This window comes from Sus scrofa, chromosome 7 (assembly GCF_000003025.6).
Source record: "Sus scrofa isolate TJ Tabasco breed Duroc chromosome 7, Sscrofa11.1, whole genome shotgun sequence".
NCBI lineage: Eukaryota > Metazoa > Chordata > Mammalia > Artiodactyla > Suidae > Sus > Sus scrofa.
The window spans coordinates 68,265,955-68,286,492 of record NC_010449.5 but is presented as its reverse complement, the minus strand read 5'-3'; the positions used below and the strand labels follow the sequence as shown (position 1 = coordinate 68,286,492).

Below are 20,538 nucleotides of genomic sequence, written 5' to 3'. Positions count from 1 at the left end.
CAAAGATCTGTTGAAACATACTGCTACAAATTCCATTGAAATTGTGATAGTAAGCCCTGTTCCTAGTAGTTGTTCTTCAGCTATGAGTTTTCCACCAGAGAATCTTCTTGATTCAGGGATGGTAGAAAACTTGAGTGAATCCCTTCCTTGCCCTGCTACTTCATAGTTTCCTTTATGATTTCTAGTTCAGTCTTTCTGCTTAAGAATATCCCCTGATTTGGGAGTTCCCATCATGGCTCAGTGGTTAACGAATCCAACAAGGAACCATGAGGTTGCTGGTTTGATCCCTGACCTCATTCAGTGGATTAAGGATCTGGCATTGCTGGGAGCTGTGGTATAGGCCGAAGATGCGGCTGGGATCCAGCGTTGCTGTGGCTGTGGTGTAGGCCGGCAGCTACAGTTCCGATTAGACCCCTAGCCTGGGAACCTCCATATGCCGATGGCGCAGCCCTAGAAAAGACAAAAAAAAAAAAAAAAAAAAAAAAAGGGAATATCCCCTGATTTGAAAGACCTTCATAGATACACCTGAAACTAACACAGTATTATAAGTCAACTATACTTCAATAAAATAAAAATACCTTCAGAGAAATAATAATTCAAAGCCTAAACTCTACCCAGGGATAAAATAGGAAACATTTCTGCAAGTGTAATATGTTTGCAAGCATCATAGGCCCCCACTCTGTCTGGGAGGTGACAGAATTTGAATCATAAGGAAATAGATCTGAATTTAAAAGAGTCTAGGGAGGTTCCATCATGGCGCAGGGGAAACCATGAGGTTGCTGTTCCATCTCAGGCCTTGCTCAGTGGGTTGAGGATCTGGCATTGCCATGAGCTGTGGTGTAGTTTGCAGGCGCGGCTCGGATCCTGTGTTGCTGTGCCTGTGGCATGGGCTGGCAGCTGTAGCTCCGATTGGACCCCTAGCCTGGAAACCTCCATGTGCCACGGGTGCGGCCCCAAAAAGCAAAAAAATAAAAAAATTCAAAAAAAAAATAAAAGACTCTAGGATACGTACATAGTCTCTAGAGTTTGGAATTATGAGTCATTGGCATATAAATACCATTAGAAACATGGATAAGACAAAATATAGTAGTAATAATAATTGTGGAGTTCCCATTGTGGCTCAGCAGGTTATGAACCTGATTAGTATCCATGAGGATGCAGGTGTGATCCCTGTGCTCACTCAGTGGATTAAAGGTCCAGCATTCCTGTTGCTGTGGCTGTGGTGTGGGCCAACAGCTACAGCTCCGATTTGACATCTAGCCTAGGAATTTCCACATGCCGCCAGTGCAGCCCTAAAAATAAGAATATGAATAAGGGTAAGAGTTACTGTGATGAAGATGAAGAAGACCACGGTGATACCAGCCATTGTTGAGTGCCACTCAGAGTAGGCACTATGCAAAATGTGCCAAAATACCACCAGTTTTACCCACCATTATTTTGTATCCTTGGTGTAAATGCTAAATAACACTTTACTGCAATTATGAAAATATTTTTGACTTCTCCATCCCCGTTTAAAGATCTTGGGAAGACTCCCAGGAGTCTGTGAACCACGCTTTAAAAGTCGTTGAGCTAGGGTATCTTAGAGAAGCAGAGGGGAGAGCAGGTATTATCCTGGTGTTTGAAAAACATTCCCCCATGTGGGTAGATAAGAGGAAGGAAGACGGAGGCCTGCAACTCCTAGAGAATTAAAGAAAAGCATCTTACTTTTTGGTACCAGCATGGGGAGGCAGCAAGACTGTAGAAGGAATGGCTGTATAATGTACCTTGACAGACAGAACATCTCGGCAAAAAATTCCTTTGCTTCAGGAATGTGTCATTACTTCATAGTGCTGAAGGACATGGATGCAGACTCCTTAGCTGTCATGTGTATGGACCAGTGGTTATTAAAAGATACACATACACATACCATTCACTGGGCCCTGAGCACTTGATAAGATTCTTGGTACAACCCCATTAGATTAGGAAGGGAGACCTCCCAGAGTGACCATCTTGGCAGAATGGGGGCCGGATCAGATATCAGAGTTATGAATTTTTTTTTTTTTTTTTGTCTTTTTGCCTTTTCTAGGGCCTCTCCCGCAGCATATGGAGGTTCTCAGACGAGGGGTCGAATCGGAGCTATAGCCACCGGCCTACGCCAGAGCCACAGCAACATGGGATCCGAGCCACCTCTGCAACCTACACCACAGCTCCCGGCATCGCCAGAGCCTTAACCCACCGAGCAAGGCCAGGGATTGAACTCGCAACCTCATGGTTCCCAGTTGGATTCATTAACCACTGAGCCACAAGAACTCCAGAGTTATGAATATTTTTATTTATTTATTTTTGTCTTTTTGCCATTTCTTGGGCTGCTCCAGTGGCATATGGAGGTTCCCAGGCTAGGGGTTGAATTGGGGCTGTGGCCGCTGGCCTACCCCAGAGCCACAGCAACTCGGGATCCAAACCGCATCTGCAACCTGCACCACAGCTCATGGAAATGCTGGATCCTTAACCCACTGAGCAAGGCCAAGGATGGAACCCGCAACCTCATGGTTCCTAGTCGGATTTGTTAACCACTGCGCCACGATGAAAACTCCATTCCATTAATATTTTTAAAATAGTACTTCTAACAACTGAGTTTGTGATCTTCAGTTTATTGACTGTACATATATCATCTTGTTTAATCCTTGATAACATTGTGAGGTAGATGTCATTATTATTACCATTTTATAATGGGGAAGTTGAGAAGATAGATGATTTGCTTTATGCATAGCTAGGAAGTGGCAGAATTAGGAATAGAATCATTTCTTTTGAAAGCTTGTGCTCTTGGTGGGACATTCTCTGTGTATGATTTAGTATAGATAATTTCATTAACTTTGCTTTCCTCCTTTCATCTACCTACCAGTTTCTCTGGTCGGGGAATCAAGAAGAGAGAAGATAAGATGGCACATGGAAGTTCTCAGACTAAAGGTTGAATCAGAGCTATAGCCTCTGGCCTATGCCACAACCACAGCAGCACTAGATCCAAGCCTCATTTGCAACCTACACCACAGCTCACTGCAACACCAGATCTTTAACCACTGAGTGAGGCCAGGGAGCAAACCTGCGTCCTTGTGTGTATTCATTAGATTCGTTTCCACTGAGCCATGGCAGGAACTCCCAGTGGTGGTTTTAAAACATGTCTACAAATCAAATTCTTTAGCACTCTTCTCATCAGGAGCTGAACTCTGATCTCTCTTTTCTTAAATGATGGGCTGGTATACCTCTGATTATTTGCCTCCCTGGGACTGACTGTGGCAGAATGACAGTATGTGACTTCCAAGGCTAGGTTAAAAAAGCAATATATCTTCTACCTAGTTCTTTCCAGAGATGCTCACATTTGGAACTCAGCCACCATGCTGTTAGGAAGCCCAGGCCACATAAAGAGCCACGTGTACATGTTCTGGGCTGCTGAGGTCCCAGCTGACAGCCAGCATCAACTGTACCAGTCACCAGACATATGAGAGAAGAAATCTTTGAGGCAGCCTAGTCACCATTTGACTTCAACTGCATGAGGAAACCCAAATGAGAAACCTCTGATTGAGCAAAGCCAACCCATTGGACCCCCATATAATAAGAATGAGAATAAGAACAGGAAGAGGAGGAGAAAGAGGAGATTGTTGCTGTTTTTTACATCATGAATTTTGGGGTAGCTGGGTTGGCAGCAGTAGAGAACTCAAACCTCTTCCCTGATTGCTTTTCCTAAAGCTGTGATTCATTAATTTAAATATTTATAGAATACCTTCTCTATGTCTTGTCCATCCTCCATGTTCCTCTTCCTTTCCCTAATGCCAGTGATTTTGTTCTGAGGCTCAAGAATGGAGACACGTTTCAAAAAAATGTTTAAATGTTACAAAGGTATAATAATTCTCCAGATCCTACACTGTCCTCAGACCCACAGTTATTCAGGAGCTCAGGAGTGAGTCCCACCCTTGGTGAGTCATTTCTGAGGCTCCTGAGGCAGTGTGCCACTCATGATGGTGTGTCTCCAGCCAAAGATGCAATCTGATTGAGAACCTGACCAGGGCTGGTTGAAATGGTGACAGGTCCACGGTGTGGCAATGGCTTTGGGTGGGGATGAGGTTCTTCGTGGCTTGTTGTGTATATAGTGGTGACTACAGGAAATGGGAAAAGAATAGGCATGCAAGAAAAGAAAGAGGAGTATGAGAATTTATGGCAACAGGAAGGGGAAGGCAAAAGGAGAAGAAGCCTCCATGAAGAGGAAGAGGAGATGAGAAGAAGGGGTTATGGTAGCAAAAGGAGATAGAGAACTGCTACATTTGTAAAATACTCAAAGAGTGAAAGAGAAGCTCTCAGTAAATAACAACTAAAACATATTGAACACTTAGTGTATGATCTGCATTCTCTGACTGCTTTAGTTATGAGCTCATTTAATCTAGTCCATATCACTATGAAGTAGGTGCTGTTACTCTCTGCAGTCTCATTTTACAGGTAGAGAAGCTCAGAGACAAAGGTTAAGTACTTTGCCCTAGTGAGTGGTAAAGCTGGTAATCAAGCCCAAGCAGTCTGGCTCCAGAATCTGTGCTCTTAATGACTAGACAATATTTTCTCTTCTCATATGCAGTGTCTTTGATGCTGCCCTTCTGAACATAGAGGCATATTTGTTCTTTCACAAAAGAATGAGGTTGGAAGAGAAGGAAAGAGGGGTTGAGGTAGGCAAGAGAAACAAGAACCATTAAATCAGAGACAAGTGAGAAAAACAGTTGCAGGACAATGTGTACTATAACACCCTTACCTTTTAAAAAAATTTTAGTCGTCATTGATTTACAATGTTCTGTCAATTTCTGCTGTACAGCAAAATGACCCAGTTATACATATATATATTCTTTTTTTCATGTTATCCTCCATCGTGTTCCATCATAAGTGATTGGGTATAGTTCCCTGTGCTACACAGCAGGATATCATTGCTTATCCACTCCAAAAGCAACACACACGCATACCTTAAAGGGGAGAAAGGATCTTTCAGACTCACTAATTTCCTGAACTGATTCTTTTTTTTTTTTTTTTTTTTTTGGCTATTGTTACCTTTATCTTTTCAGAATGTCATTTATACCACCAGTGGTGGGAAAAAAAAAAAAGTTCTAAATTCCCTAATCCAAAATCTAACTGATTTGGGGGAATGTGTCTACAGCTAGTTAGGAGGCTTGAGAGAGAAACCATTTGCAGGAACTTCCTCCCTCTGACCCTTCAGTGTATATATATGACCAAGCCCTTCATACATCCTTAGAATAGGATATCCTGTCTTAAATAATAAAGGGAGCAATGTGAGACTTCCTGATGAGGGTCTCAACTGCTTTTTCTGTTGCCTGAACTAACAATTCAGTTCAAAACAAGATTGAGGCTGGGATTCTCTGCTGTCCTCAACAGATAGATCCAAAAAAAGCTAGGCTGATGAATGGAGAGTGGCCCAGTACCTTCTTTGAGCCTGGAGCTCATCATTAGAGCTCAGTGGCTCCAAGGACAGTTGTGTGATTGTCACATCTTATAGTAGGGCTTTGCCCACCAGCTGCCAGGATCCAGGGTGGGGCAAGAGCTAGCTGCTTCTGTTGATGGCTTTCCTCCCTCCTCCCAACTGCCCTGCTGTGAGCTGTGAGTGTGTGGCTCCCTAGCTCTGGGCTGCCAGTCACCACTCTCTACAGACTCAAGCCTGGTAGCTGCTGGGTCTGAGCTTGTGTTCATTGGTAGTTGGAGAACAGAGCATGAACCTCTTCCCCTGATAGTGGCACTTAAATCAACAGAATTCCCAGGAGCCAGTGGGCACTCAATGCAAATAATTGTTATCATTGTGTGAGTAACCAATAAAGAAAACATGCTGGGACAGAAGAAATTGATGCCTTAGAAACAAGAATATATATTTACAGGATTAAACAAAACAAAAAACTTCCCAAGCAGTCCCCAGTCCTTTTGATCCTCTCAGTCTCACAGTTGCTAGCTGGAAAGTGGATGGAATAATTAGAAGATGCTCGAGTCACCTTGGACCTAACTACCCTCCTTCCTCCAAGGAACAAAATCTCAGAAGGATCTTCTTGGTAACCTCATGGGAAGAGCCTTGAAAACAGCAAACATCTAAACTGAAGGGTATGTAATGCGCTGTGTGTATGGTGATTTATAATAGCATCATGGACACATTCTCATTTCTGGGCATGAGACATACAGATTTATTCCAATATAGAAGCTAGTAGAAAGGCTTAATGCATTACGTGTTTCTTCTTGGGCTGTTCAGTAGCCAGAATTACTAATCAAAAGTCATAATTTTATTAAACATAGAGCCAACTCTGGGATTCTTTTTTAAAAAATTTTATTAGAGTATAGTTGATTTACAATATTGTATTAGTTTCAGGTGTACAGCAAAGTGAATCAGTTATACATACAAATATATCCATTCTTTTTTCCCGCAAGGGTTATTACAAACTACTGAGTAGATTTTCCTGTGCTGTACAAGTAGGTTCTTGTTAACCATATATTTTATACAGTAGTGTGTATATTTTATTCCCACCCTCCCATTTACTCCCTCCCCTCAATGATTTCATCTGTGGTAACTATAAGATTTGTTTTGAAATCTGTGAGTTTGTTTCTGTTTATAAATAAATCCTTCTGTACTGTTTTTCTTAGATTCCACATATAGGTAACATCCTGTGATGTTTGTCTTCCTCTGACTTCACTCAGTATGATATTCTTTAGATCCATCCATGTTGCTGCAGATGGCATTATTTCATTCTTTATTATGGCTGAATAATATTCCATTATATATATCCATTATATAGATACGTATACACATTTTCTTAATCTATTCCTGTCAGTGGACTACAATGTAGTGGACATTCACTACACTTAGACATGGAAGTCTTGGCTATTGTAAATAGTGTTGCAGTGAACGTTGAGGTGCATGTATCTTTTTGAATTATGGTTTTCTCCAACTCTGAGATTCTTGACTTTTAACATTAGGAAGGCTAATTATGTTTCCAGAGTGGTGCCTAATATAACCTCTTAAATGGACTAAATTTAAAAAAATTCATCAGTATTTTATTCTTGTATTATTATTTTATTTTTTAATTTTTTTTTCCTTTAACTATTCCTGTGGCATGCAGATGTTCCTAGGCTAGGGATCAAACCCACACCAGAATAGCATCCCAAACCACAGCAGTGACAGCGCTAGATCCTTAACCCATTGAACCTCCAGGGAACTCCTCCCATAAATTTAAATGATATACTTAGGGTTTGTGTAAGGAAATTCAATGGTAAAGAATGATACAACATGGAGTTCCCATCGTGGCTCAGTGGTTAATGAATCTGACTAGGAACCATGAGGTTGCGAGGTCAGTCCCTGGCCTTGCTCAGTGGGTTGAGGATCCAACATTGCCGTGAGCTGTAGTGTAGGTCGCAGACGCGGCTCGGATCCCGTGTTGCTGTGGCTCTGGTGTAGGCCAGCAGCTAGAGCTCCAATTAGACCCCTAGCCTGGGAGCTTCCATATGCCGCCGGAGCGCCCCTAGAAAAGACAAAAAACAAAAAAATGTATCTAAGTCAATGTTTTGTGGTAGACATGTATATACATTGGAAATGCTTGAAGTCAACATGTTTTCCTGAGTAAACAAGTTGTAGAGTCCCAGGTCAGTGTAAGAGTAAGGTAGTGGGGAATCACTGATTTGTGATTCTCTGCTTCATTTTCCTAAGATTTGGGGCTTCGAAAGCATTTTCTCATACAATACCCCAAATGGTTAGTGGGTTCACAGGCTAGATGATGGCATTGTATTGTAGATGGTTCTAGGCTTCTAATTCCAGCTTCCAGGGTACTTACAGTTAACATCCCCAAGTATAAGGCTGTGCTGGTAGTTTGAGACACTAATCACTGTTTAATTGTGTATTGTTTTGTTTTGTTTGAAATACATTTGATCTCAGAGAGACAGCAGTGAGTGATGGCTTGGAGCGAGATCTTAATTTTCTGCTCAGGAATTGAGCCTGGGCACCCTGGTTGAAAACCGGGAATCACAACCACTAGTTAGAGGCTAAAAGTAGAATTGCCCTGATTCTTGCCTCCTGTTGAAAGCAAGAATATTTCAAGGAGGCAAAGACTGTGAAAACAGGTACAAAGTTTATTGCTAGCGTCAGAGTACATCATGTGGGAGAGCACACAGAGAAGTAGTTTATTTAAGTCAGAAGCAATGAAGTAAAATACACCCTAAAGAGGAGTGCAGGTGCAGGTGCAGGTGTTCCCCTCAGTGAGGAGGGCGCCAGAGAGGTGATTTAACTCACGTGGCAGTTTTTCCTGGTCTTTGTTTACCTTTAGCCAATTATCTTGTTTTATTTCTCACACCTGAGTGGACACAGGATCCTCCCTGATAAGGGTGAGCATCTTTTGGCAAAGATGGATTCCAAAACGAAGGGCACCAGGACTGTATCAAGACTTATGGCCTGGCGTCCCCTCCCTTTTTGACCCCTAGGGGTTTTACTGCGCATGTATAATTGGGAAGGTCTCCTTGACCCCACGAGTGATTGAAGTGGTCATCTTATCTTCCACTCCAGCAGAGCTCAGTTCCTGCAATTAACTTTCTCCTTGACATGTCAAAGAGAAACAAGGCCCAATTTACTTAGCCTTACAAGTCCCAGCTGTTCTCAGCCCAGGGGCCCATCTACCTCCTACCTCACATTCAGACCTCCGATTTGAGAGGCCATAAACACGTTTCCCCTCCGCTACAGTGATAAGGGGCGTATCTACCATCTCACCTCTCCTACCTTCCTCACACTGGGAAACAGGTCTTCCCCAGAGATTGGAATCTCAGCAAGAGGAATTGCCATCTTACCTACTGCCGTTGATTGAATGTAAAACAAGCTGAGAAGAAGGGGAAAGAGGAGTGGAGGAGGTAGGTAAAAATCTCTCTTGGCAGTGGAGGAAAGGCAGAGTTCCCTGTTGGAGGCCAAGATGGCACAGAGCCCCAGGAACAGGCTTAAATTGGTGATCCTGGCAGGGACCGCCAGACTTTTGAGATTGATCAGAAAAGCTTCAGCTTGTGGGGTCTCCAATCTGCCAGCAACTGGAATATCAAGGTAAGGCATTTTTTAGTTACTTGATGTACTTCCTGTCAGTCAGTAATTTCTTCAGACCTCTTTGGTGAGGAAGCAGAGTTCTCTACTATATGGAGGAGAAGGAACCTGTTTCCTGGAAATAGCTCGTCTGTATTTCACCAGAAATACCTCATAGCCTCAATGCTTATGTTTCATAAGGCTCAAGTGAAGTTCTGCATTCTCAGAAGGAGGGACAAGTAAACACAAGTCCACTTCAGTGTTCTGGATTCCTGGATGCAGAAAGCATAGTACTCTCATCTCTGTATAAACTACCGTATTTGTTTCTGGCACAGAGAAGCAGTCACTGGTTAGCCCAATTTGTACAATTTTTTTTTTTAACCAATTCATAGTTTTAAAATTTCTATCAACTTAATCTTTTTTATCATCTCTTTTAATCTTTTAAAAATTGAAGTATGATTGACTCTTGTTTTAAAATTTTTATATCACCACTTTTTGTTGCAGATTTGAAAAAAAGAATTAAGGCTAAGTTTTAAAAAATTTCATGCAGTGTGTTTAGGATCCAGCAGTGTCACTCTAGGGGCTCAGGTTGCTGCTGTGGTGCAGGTTTGATCCCCGGCCTGAGAACTTCCACATGCCGTGGATGTGGCCAAATAAAAAATCAGATGGCTGTCAAATATTTTCCTCCAAAAAAAAAAAAAAAAAAAAAGCCACACCTAGCTGATTTCACTAATGAGTTCTATCAAATCTTCAAATCACTTAATCTCTCCTAGGCAAACTATTCTAGAAAATAAAAAAGTTCAGAAATGGCCAGCTTTTTTATTTACTTTTTGGTCTTTGTAGGGCTGCAGCCATGGCATATGGAAGTTCCTAGGCTAAGGGCTGAAGCAGAGCTTTAGTCTCTGGCTTACACCACAGCCACAAAAATGCCAGATACAAGCTGTGTTTTCCACCCATACCACAGCTCACAGCAACGCCAGATCCTTAACCCACTGAGCGAGGCCAGGGATTGAACCCACATCCTCATGGGTCCTAGTCAGATTCGTTTCCACTGAGCCACAACGGGAACTCCAAGAAATGGCCAGCTCACTTTTGAAGACTAAAGTCTTTTTTCATTTGTTCATTCATTCATTTATGTTCACTTTTTTTCCTTTGGCCAAACCATGCAGAAGTTTCAGAGCCAGGGATGAAACCTGCGCCACAGCAGTGACAATACTGGATCCTTAACCCACTACACTATGAGGGAACTCCCTTTTTATATTCATTAAAAATTGAGATATAATTGACATATAACATTATATTGTTTTAGGTATTAGTTTCAGGTGTACAACATAACGATTTGGTATTTATATTTATTGTGAAGCGTCACTGCAATAAATCCAGTTAACATCCATCACCATAAATAGTTACAAAAATTTTTTTTTCTTGTGATGAGAACTATTCCAAAGGCTAAAATTCTTGATGTGGAAACCAGATAAGGACAATATCTGAAAAGAAAACTATTGGCCCCAAATACTTATGAAAGTAAGTGCAAAAAAAAAATCCTAAATAAAGTATTAGCTAAAAAAAAAAATCCAAAAAGTATTTTAAAAATCATATTCAAAATCTAGTAGTTTATCCTAGAAAAGCCAAACTGGTTCAAAAGTGAAAAATTTACCAATGTAATTCACCACATTAAGAAACCACAGTAGGTGGTTTCTCCCCAGGGCTGAAGTCCTATTTTTGCCTCACATAAATCTTAACTCTCAAAGAAAAAAAAGAAACCAGAGTAGAAAAATCATGAAGTCAGTTGAACTAGATAAATCTTACTTAGTGCCTTTTTATGATTTTTTTTAAAGTATGAACTCAAAGTTGGAGTATGATAGAGCTTTCTTAATTTGATGAAGATTTTATACCAACTTTAGACATATCTCTCAATGACTGGAAACAAATCCTTGTTAATTTAACATAGTGCTTATAGGGGAGGAAAAAGAATTTTTCATCTACCCTTCTGAGTCCTTAGCTGAGACCCCTGTAATAAAAGTCAGATTAAGAATATGTGGTACATAGTACAATGGAATATTACTCAGCCATAAAAAAGAATGAAATAATGCCATTTGAAGCAACATGGATAGACCTAGAGATTATTATACTAAGTAAAGTAAGTCAGAGAAAGAAAGACAAACATCATATGGTATCACTTGTGTGTGGAATCTAAGAAAAGGATACAAATGAACTTATTTCCAGAATAGAAATAAACTCAGACTTTGAAAACAATTTACAGTTACCAAAGGGAACAGGTTGGGGGAGGGATGGACTGGGGGTTTGGGACTGACATATTCACACTGGGTAGTTGGAATGGTTGCCCTGTAGGGAACTGCTGTATAGCACAGGGAACTCTACCCAGTATTCTGTGATAATCTATGTGGGAAAAGAATCTGAAAGAGAATGGATGTGTATATATGTATAACTGAATCACTTTATAGCAGAAATTATCACAACTTTGTAAATCAACTATACTTTAATAAAACTTTAAAAAAAAGCAAGACCCAGGAGTTCCCATCATGGCTCAGTGGAAATGAATCTGACTAGGAACCATGAGGTTGTGGGTTTGATACCTGGCCTCACTCATTGGGTTGAGGATCCGGCTTGCCATGAGCTGTGGTGTAGGCCAGTGGCTGTAGCTCCGATTTGACCTCTAGCCTGGGAATCTCCATAAGCTGTGGGTGTGGCCCTAAAAAAAAAAAAAAAAAAAAGAGCAAGATCCAAAAAGTAAAAATAAGAAATAAAAGATTAATAGAATAAGAGAAAAATAGAAGTTTATTAATACATATACCCCATGTACACATGAGAGTTACCCAGGGAAAAATGAGAAATCCCCAAGGTGTCTTAGAATTCAGAATTAAATACCAGTTTAATAGGGAAAAATGATGGGGCATGGAGGCTCCTTAGGGGAGAGTAGATGATCTTTAGGAAAGATAAATTGGCCTTTCAAAGAATAAATGGGAGGTATGATAGTTTGTAACAGTTTATCTCGACATGGTTTCAATTTCTGGTCTCCTCTCCTGTGATGAGTCAATCTTCCCTGGCTGATAAAATTCCCAGGGAGGGGATTTAAGACAACTGGATTTCTTTTTGGAGGATCTTTCTTTAGGCAGATAAGGAGAGTTCAAAGAAAGCCTCTTCCTGCTTTTGCCATTTTTCAAGTGCCAGTAGCTCAAAATAACCAATGTGACAAAGTGGTATATTTTGGGGTGGCATTATCCAGTTACCCTTCATGCTATAGGAAGAGAAAAGTTGTACTGTTTCAATTTATCAGATTTCACACATAATATGAGTTCCCTGAAAATGATTTGTAGATTGTTGAAAATATAAAAAGAAAAAAATTGCAGACTTTTGTCATCTCTTTTGGTCATCCAGTTTTCAACACTTCTTCCTTTATGGAGAAATTCTTTATTATTTATCATGTAGATGAGATGCAGTGCTCTGCTTCCCACAATGAAACCTTAGGTGGGAACATCTTCCCTTTTCTTGAACTGTAGCCCTTCTGCAGCCAGTGATGTATGATCATGGCTTAGTCAATGAGATGCTTCTGCTAGTACTCTAATCAGATGCCCATGAGAGTTGATTGTCCAGCTGTGACAGTGTTCGATGGGGGCAGTATCTGGCAGCCTCCTACTTCTTGGTCTTCCTGAGCTACATTGACTCTTGGATGTCTTTTAAGTTTGTTCTTTTCCCATTGACTCGTTGAACCCATGAGAGCCTGAAGTAAATTCTCATTTTTCTGTTAAAGTTTGTGTATAGGTGGAGTTCCTGTTGTGGCTCAGCCGTAACGAACACAACTAGTATCCGTGAGGATGTGGGTTCGATCCCTGTCCCTGCTCAGTGGGTTAAGGATATGGTGTTGCCGTGAGCTACAGTGTAGGTTGAAGACGCAACTCAAATCTGGGGTTGCTGTGGCTGTGGAGTAGGCCAGTTATGATTTAACCCCTAGCCTGGGAACTTCCACATGCCACTGGTGCGGGCCCTTTAAAAAAAAAGTTTTGTGTGTATGCAACTAAGAACTTTGATCCAACAATACCACTCCTGGGTATCTATCTGGAGAAAAGACTCCAGAGAAATGACTCAGAAATACACATGTATCCCAGTGTTCATTGCAGCACTATATGCAATAGCCAAGACATGAAAATAACCTAAATGTCCATCAACAGAGTGGATAAAGAAGATGTGGTACATATACACAGTGGAATATTACTCAGCCATAAAAAGGAATGAAATAATGGCATTTGCGGCAACATGGATGGACCTAGAAATTATCATGCTAAGTGTAGACAGAGACATAAACATCATGTGCTATCACTTATAGGTCCAATCTTAAAAAAGGATACAATGAACTTATTTGCAGAACAGAAACAGACTCACAGACTTTGAAAAACTTATGCTTACCAAAGGAGACAGTTTTGTGTGGGGAGGGATGGACTCGGGATTTGGGATGGAAATGTTCTAAAATTAGGTTGTGATGATAGTTGTACAACTATAAATATAATAAAATTCATTGATAAAAATAAAAAAAATTTTGATACATCTTTATACCACATAGAAGCAATTCTGTTAATGTTTTATTCTGTTTCTTTCCACTTTTAATATAATTAAGATCAGACTCTCTACTTTTTATATTTAGCTTAACATGCACAAATACATTATTTTAATACTTTTAAAATAAATTTTATAGTTTATGTAATTATTCCATAGTATTTGCACCATATTTTCTTATCCATGATCTTATTGGATATTTGATTTTTTTCTAAGATGTGTGAATCATTGTAAATAATTTTTCAAATAAATCATATTGTATGCTTTTATTAGTTATTTTATTTTACTCCTTTTAGTACTGCACTGGTGGCATATGGAGGTTCCCAGGCTAGGGGTCCGATTGGAGCTGTAGTCGCTGGCCTGCACCAAAGCCACAGCAACGCCAAAATGGAGCCACATCTTCGACTTATACCATAGCTCACAGCAACACCAGATCCTCAACCCACTGACCGAGGCCAAGGATAGAACCTATATCCTCATAGATGCTGGTGGGATTCATTAACCACTGAGCCACGAAGGAAACTCCATATTAGTTGTTTTAAATATTTACTTATGATAAATTCCCAAAGGTAAGGAGTCCTAATATTAAGCATGAATTCAGAAAATGGAGTTGTCTTGTGGCATAGTGGGTTAGGGATCCATAGTGTGTTGTCACTGCAGCAGTTCAGGTTGCTGCTGTGGCGTGGGTTCATTCCCTGGCCTGGGAGTTTCCATATGCTGCAGGCATGGCCAAAACAAAAAAGAAAGAGAAAGAAAGAAAGAAAGGAGGGAGGGAGGGAGAGAGGGAAGGGATGTAGGAGGGAGGGAGGGAAGGAAGGAAGGAAGAAAAAAAGAAAGGGTACTGGTCATCATAATCATTAAAATATTTATTGAACACTTACCAGATATATGGCCACTTTGGTCAGTAAGACATGACCCTCTCCCTTAAAACTGAGTCATAAATTTCCTCATCATTTTCTTGAAAACAAGATCTACCAACACACAGGAGTTCCCTGGTGATCTAGTAGTTAGGACTTAGTACTTTCACCGCTGTAGCACTAGGAACTGAGATCAAGCCTGCATGCCATGGCTGAAAAAACGAAACAAAACAAAGCAATCTACCAACACATGATCTACAAAGACGAGAGTGCAATGTGTAAACAGGACACTGCCCTAGAACATGTTGTGATGACATAGAATGTTAGTTTAATGAGGGACTATAGTAATTTTTTTTTTTTTTTTTTTTTGTCTTTTCTAGAGCTGTACACACAGCATATGGAGGTTCCCAGGCTAGGGGTCTAATCAGAGCTGTAGCCGCCGGCCTACTCCAGAGCCACAGCAACGCCAGATCTGAGCTGAGTCTATGACCTACCCCACAGCTCACGGCAACGCTGGATCCTTAACCCACTGAGCGAGGCCAGGGATCGAACCTGCAACCTCATGGTTCCTAATTGGATTCGTTAACCACTGAGCCACCACGGGAACTCCCAGTAATTTTATGGTATAAATAAATGTGTGAAATAAGGCCACAGAAGTCATAACTTTTTCTAGGTTTGTAATTGTAAAGGTTTAAACAAATAAATTAACATAAGTATTGAAAAAAGTTTTTTTTCTGACTATAGATTTATTCAACACAAACAGTCCCTCCAATCTGAGTTGGCTCACCAAATTGATGACCTACTGTATCTGCCTCTGAACTGTTACTGACCTGGCAGTCTATCTATAGGAGTCTCTGTTGGCTTCCCTCAGGTAAGTCTTGAAGGCTACCTGCTCTTTCTGCTGGCCTGCCAGTCTCAGGATAGTTGTGGTAAGGGTGGCAGGCATGATTCCAGGGGCAAAGGGCGGGAAATCATGGGGGATGCTGGCTACCCTGTAGGTAAGGTACCCGTAGAAATGTGTCTGGGCAAACTGTCCCTCTCTTTTTACAGCTTGAGAGACTACATGGCTTTCATGACATCAGGAAGGAAGAGATTTTCCTCTACCCTTCCATTTCTTCTGGCTGGTCGATAAATTGGCATAAGACAGATTAACAAGAGAAAATCAAAGAAAAGCGTAATAACATGTATACATGGGGGAGACCCAGGAAAACTGTAATTCATCAAAATGGCCGAAACCTTCACCTTAAATACCATCTTCAGCTAAAGGCAAAAGAGGATGTTGGGAGCAGTGGCTTGGGACTTTCAAAGGGGAAGAAGGCAATTCACATGGAGATGGACAAGCAAATGTTTGCTAGATACATGTTTGCTGGGCCCTGTAGAGACAGTGGGGCAGAGAGGGATTTTAACAGACTTTGCTAGGTTTCTTTTGCCTACCACACCTAGTTCATACTATAGTCATCCATAGTGAGAGCTCTTTGCTGGAATAGCTCCTCTATTCTTCTAGGCAGTGAGGGGGAAGGTCAAAGTTTCTTCTTAAGTCTTCTGAGCCTTGATTGTTTTCAGCTTGAAATAATCTGCCTGCCAGAGGGACATTTTGGGGTGACAGGTTTTGCTTCCCTACAACAAAAGGGCTAGGGACATTCTTTCCCGCCAGCTCTGGGGGCTTTGGCATGTTGAATTCCTTGTTGTCCACCATCACTTCTTCCTTAAAAAGTTTATTAGAGGAGTTCCTGTCATGGCTCAGTGGTTCACAAATCCAAGTAGGAACCATGAGGTTGTGGGTTCAATCCCTGGCCTTGCTCAGTGGGTTAAGGATCCAGCATTACCATGAGCTGTGGGTGTAGGTTGCAGACACGACTTGGATCCCGCGTTGCTGTGGCTCTGGCGTAGGCTGGCGGCTGCAGCTCCGATTGGACCCCTAGCCTGAGAGCCTCCATATGCCACAGGAGCAGCCCAGAAAAGGCAAAAAGACAAAAAAAAAATGTTTATTGGGGTTTCACTGTGGCTCAGCAGGGTAAGAACCCAGTATTGTCACTGCTGTGGCTCAGATTCCATCCCTGGCTGGGGAACTTCCACACTGTGCCGTGGCCATGGCCAAAAAGAAAAAAAAAAAAAGGAGTTTATAATTGGCAGTCCAATTCTTGGGCATCACCATCATCTGGGTCTGGGGCTGGAAGGCCAAGATAAACTATTAAATGTACTCTTTTATAATAAAAATTCAGACAGTCTGCATCTTAGGACCAGAAGGAACTTCTAGAGAAGGAGCCATTCCTTTCTTGTTCTCAATATACGGCTATTCCCAGGGATACTTACAAGGCTTAATTTCTTAGACAGGTTGAGGGAGTTCCTGTAGTGGCTTAGTCGTGTTAACAAACACGACTAAGATCCATGAGGATTCATGTTCAATCCCTGGCCTTGCTCAGTGGGTTAAGGATCCGATATTGCTGTGAGCTGTGGTGTAGTTCCCAGATGTGGCTCGTATCTGGTGTGGCTGTGGCTGTGGTGTAGGCCGGCAGCTGCAGCTCTTATTGGACCCCTAGTCTGGGAACCTCCATATGCTGTGGATTTGGCCCTAAAAAGACCAAAAAAAAAAAAAAAAATAGATTGAGGTCTTTGGGAAGAAGAAATCCTCTCTTCTTCTTTTCTGTTTTTTTTTTTTTTTTTTTTTTTTTTTTTTTAGTCACCATTGTGTTGACTAATTGCTGCAACTTCCAAAGGCTGTGGGACATGTTTTCAGTCTGCCAGATAAAACAGGACTTTAGGAGTTCCCGTCGTGGCGCAGTGGTTAACGAATCCGACTAGGAACCATGAGGTTGCGGGTTCGGTCCCTGCCCTTGCTCAGTGGGTTAACGATCCGGCGTTGCCGTGAGCTGTGGTGTAGGTTGCAGACGCGGCTCGGATCCTGCGTTGCTGTGGCTCTGGCGTAGGCCGGTGGCTACAGCTCCGATTCAACCCTAGCCTGGAACCTCCATATGCCGCGGAGCGGCCCAAGAAATAGCAACAACAACAACAACAACAAAAGACAAAAGACAAAAAAAAAAAAAAAAAAAAAAAAAAAAAAACAGGACTTTATAGCAAGATTTTCAGACCAAACAGGCTAAATCACTGACTTGCAAAAGAAAAGCACAAAATGCTTAATTTTTCATGGAAAATCTGGAGACATGCTGAAGAATGTGTCTCCATTTGGGAGAGAAAATGTAGATCTACCTCACTGCATTTTATATTCTTTGGAACTAGAGCCTCGAGTACTAAGTTTTTTTGGTTGTAGCAGGAATACCACAGGCTGCAGTCTAGAATACTTCGGCCTAGAACACTGGGTGCAAATGCCAATCCCCTATTCAGGGTAGGTAAGAGGCTTTACATAACTGTTACCTTAATTTGCTAAGTTAAAGAAACTCCTCGATTTGTTTTTTAGTTCCTTAATCCAGCTCTTTTGACTTTCTCCACGTACATTCGCTCTATCATCACTCAATAATTATTTGGGGCTTGTGTTATGGATCCAGCTGTTTAAGAAGAAGGACTAAGAAGAAAATTAGGCCAAATTTATTCATTGGGGTGATATTGAAATAGTTGATTTTAAGCACAAAGCTGAAATCAGGCACACAGAAAAATGTGCCAGGTGATTATGAAGTTTGCTTCTAAATTAAATATGGGTCTGCAGCAAGCTGCATCTCTTTTCAAAGTCAGCTCAGGGCCAGCTGGCAACCTCTGTAGTCCTTTGCAGTGTGGTAAATCCACTCAAGACCTCGAATTCAGCTGTATTCCTTCTTGATTCAGGTTAGGCTAGGATCCTTTTTTGAAAGTCATAAAAATAGGACAGCAGATTCAGTTGTCAACAGCAGCACTTGCAGTCATTCAGTTTTTGTTTATTTTTGTTTTGGGCTTTAAAAATATTTAAAAAAAAATATTTTAAGCCTTTATTAGAAAGTTGATTTCATATGATCTCCTGCTGGAGTAAGACTGCTACATTGAGGATGCTAAAAGCCTTGCTGCCAGGCCAGTTTTGAATATAGTCTAAACTGGGAAAGGAGCCTTCATTGGGATGGTGGCCAAGAAGTAGTCAGTTGTACATGTAGCTTAAAAAGGTCATTGGCTCACTTGCCAGAATGCTGGCAGCTTTAACATTTGCTACAAACTCCTCTCGTTAGTCCCTTGTTTTTGAATTTCTTTCCCACTGGGAAACCCAAGAATGTCTCCTGCCTGAGTGTACCATCCTCAGCTGATCTCTTCCCCTGAGATGTCAGGAATGGTGCCCTGCAGCATCGCCTGTGAGTCACAGATCAGGAGGCACGAAGCCTTCCAAGTTCTTTGCGTGTAGCCACCACCCTGCCTCTCTGTGACTCTGTTCACACCCTCGGAAGGTCATAGACAACATGCCTTGAAAAGCATCTGAGGTTTAGACCCACAAGTATTTGAACCAGAAAGGATCTCAGATAGTCTGTCCAAGATGGGAACTAACTGTCCTGGCTCACCTGGTACTGACCAGTTTAGTGGAACACAACTTGAGTGCTGAAGCTGGGACTCCTAGGGAAACTGGGATAGTGGGTCCCACTATGCTCAGCTGTTTTGCAGAGAAGAAACTGAGGCTCAGGAGGCTGACTTGCCCATGCTGACAGAATTAGTCAGGGGCAGATCTGGAATTAGAATCCAGGTCCATTGGCAGTGGAGTTCAGTGCTAATTCTATGCTGGTAGTTCCTTAAAGTCCCACAGTGCATTGCACATTTTAGGTGCTTCAGTGTCTGTTGCGGTTGTTTTTTGAGTTCAGGGGAAGTGGCTTTTCACAGAAACGATCATTCCTAATTAGCAGTGATCTCACTCAAGGTCTTCATGAATCAATAGTGAAATCAGGTCTCTACCCCTGGACTCTGAACAGAACAGTGAGTGAAGGGGGCGGAATTTAGTGAGCAATAAAAGAAGTGGTTAAGAAAACAGAAAGATTGTGCAAAGATATACAGACCTGTGTGTACAGGTTGGCTGAGCAACATTGCAGCAGGGGACACAGGGAGTAAACACCAAAGAGAAGGATGAATTATTTCCCTGTCTTCAGGGAAAGAGTGTGGCAATGACTATGTATGAAAACTGTATCACCTGACATTCATGTTTATCGGTTTTCCACGGACTTCGAAAGAATCTAACTCCCAGCAGTATTTGTCCTTCTAGGTCTGAGATCTGCCCTGTTTTTCCTACCAGTTTTCTCCCCCTGTAAACTGAGTTTTTAATAAAGTTGCGTAGATTACTAGGGATCATTAGTCTGTTATCCCTAGATCTTTACAATCACTTATCTAAACACTGCTGTATGCCATTCAATGCTATAGTCTTTTCACCTGCAGGAGTCAAGGGTGTCTTCTTTATGAGGGAACCGAGAAAGCATTAGGAATCTGACTGGCTGACAATTAGGACTAGAGAAGTGAGTATTGGAAACAAGGGTCCAGGAACAACATTATTTATGTGGCCCTCTTTAGCAATTCATTTTGTGGGATGGTGCTTGGCACTTGATTTCTTTTTTCTGGGATGGAGCCCAAGGAAGTAGTACGTTAAAAGGGAGCAGCATAAACAAAATGGAAGTGACTAAGGTGTTTTGACACTCATTAAGATGGGTGTTACTCTCAAAATGGAAACTAGGTGCCTACTTTTCTGTTCCACCACACCTTTTCCTGCTGGTGAGCAGAGACAGAGGTACCTGTTCTTCTGACTAATCCTTAAGAACACAGGTGAACAGAGGCAGAGCTGACCTACTTTGTAAATAGCTGTTATAGCATTAGTCAGCAAATTTGCTGCAGGCGGAGGTCATGTGGCCTCACAGCCACTCCGCTTTCAACTGAAGGCCACACTGGGAGCTGACCTTAGGGTAGTGCCTCTCAAAAAATGGACTTGTGACACCATCAGTAGCAAGACGCAAGATGACAGTGTTGGTTAAAAATGAGAATTATTGGACCATACCCCAGACATTCTGAATCAGATTTTTTCTTTCTTTTTTTTTTTTTTTTTTTTTTTTTTTTTGGTCTTTTTAGGGCCACACCCGCGGCATATGGAGGTTCCCAGGCTAGAGGTCC

At 41.6% G+C, this 20,538-nt stretch overlaps 1 long non-coding RNA gene across 1 annotated transcript in view; it reads left to right on the top strand.

Moving 5' to 3' along the window:
• Positions 5,033 to 20,538, top strand: part of LOC102165023 — a 43,661-nt gene continuing 28,155 nt past the window's right edge. Inside the window, exons 1-3 of the long non-coding RNA XR_001297940.2 lie at positions 5,033 to 6,114; positions 8,789 to 9,079; positions 15,229 to 15,355. This is a non-coding gene — a long non-coding RNA (uncharacterized LOC102165023). The remainder of the gene's footprint in view (positions 6,115 to 8,788; positions 9,080 to 15,228; positions 15,356 to 20,538) is intronic.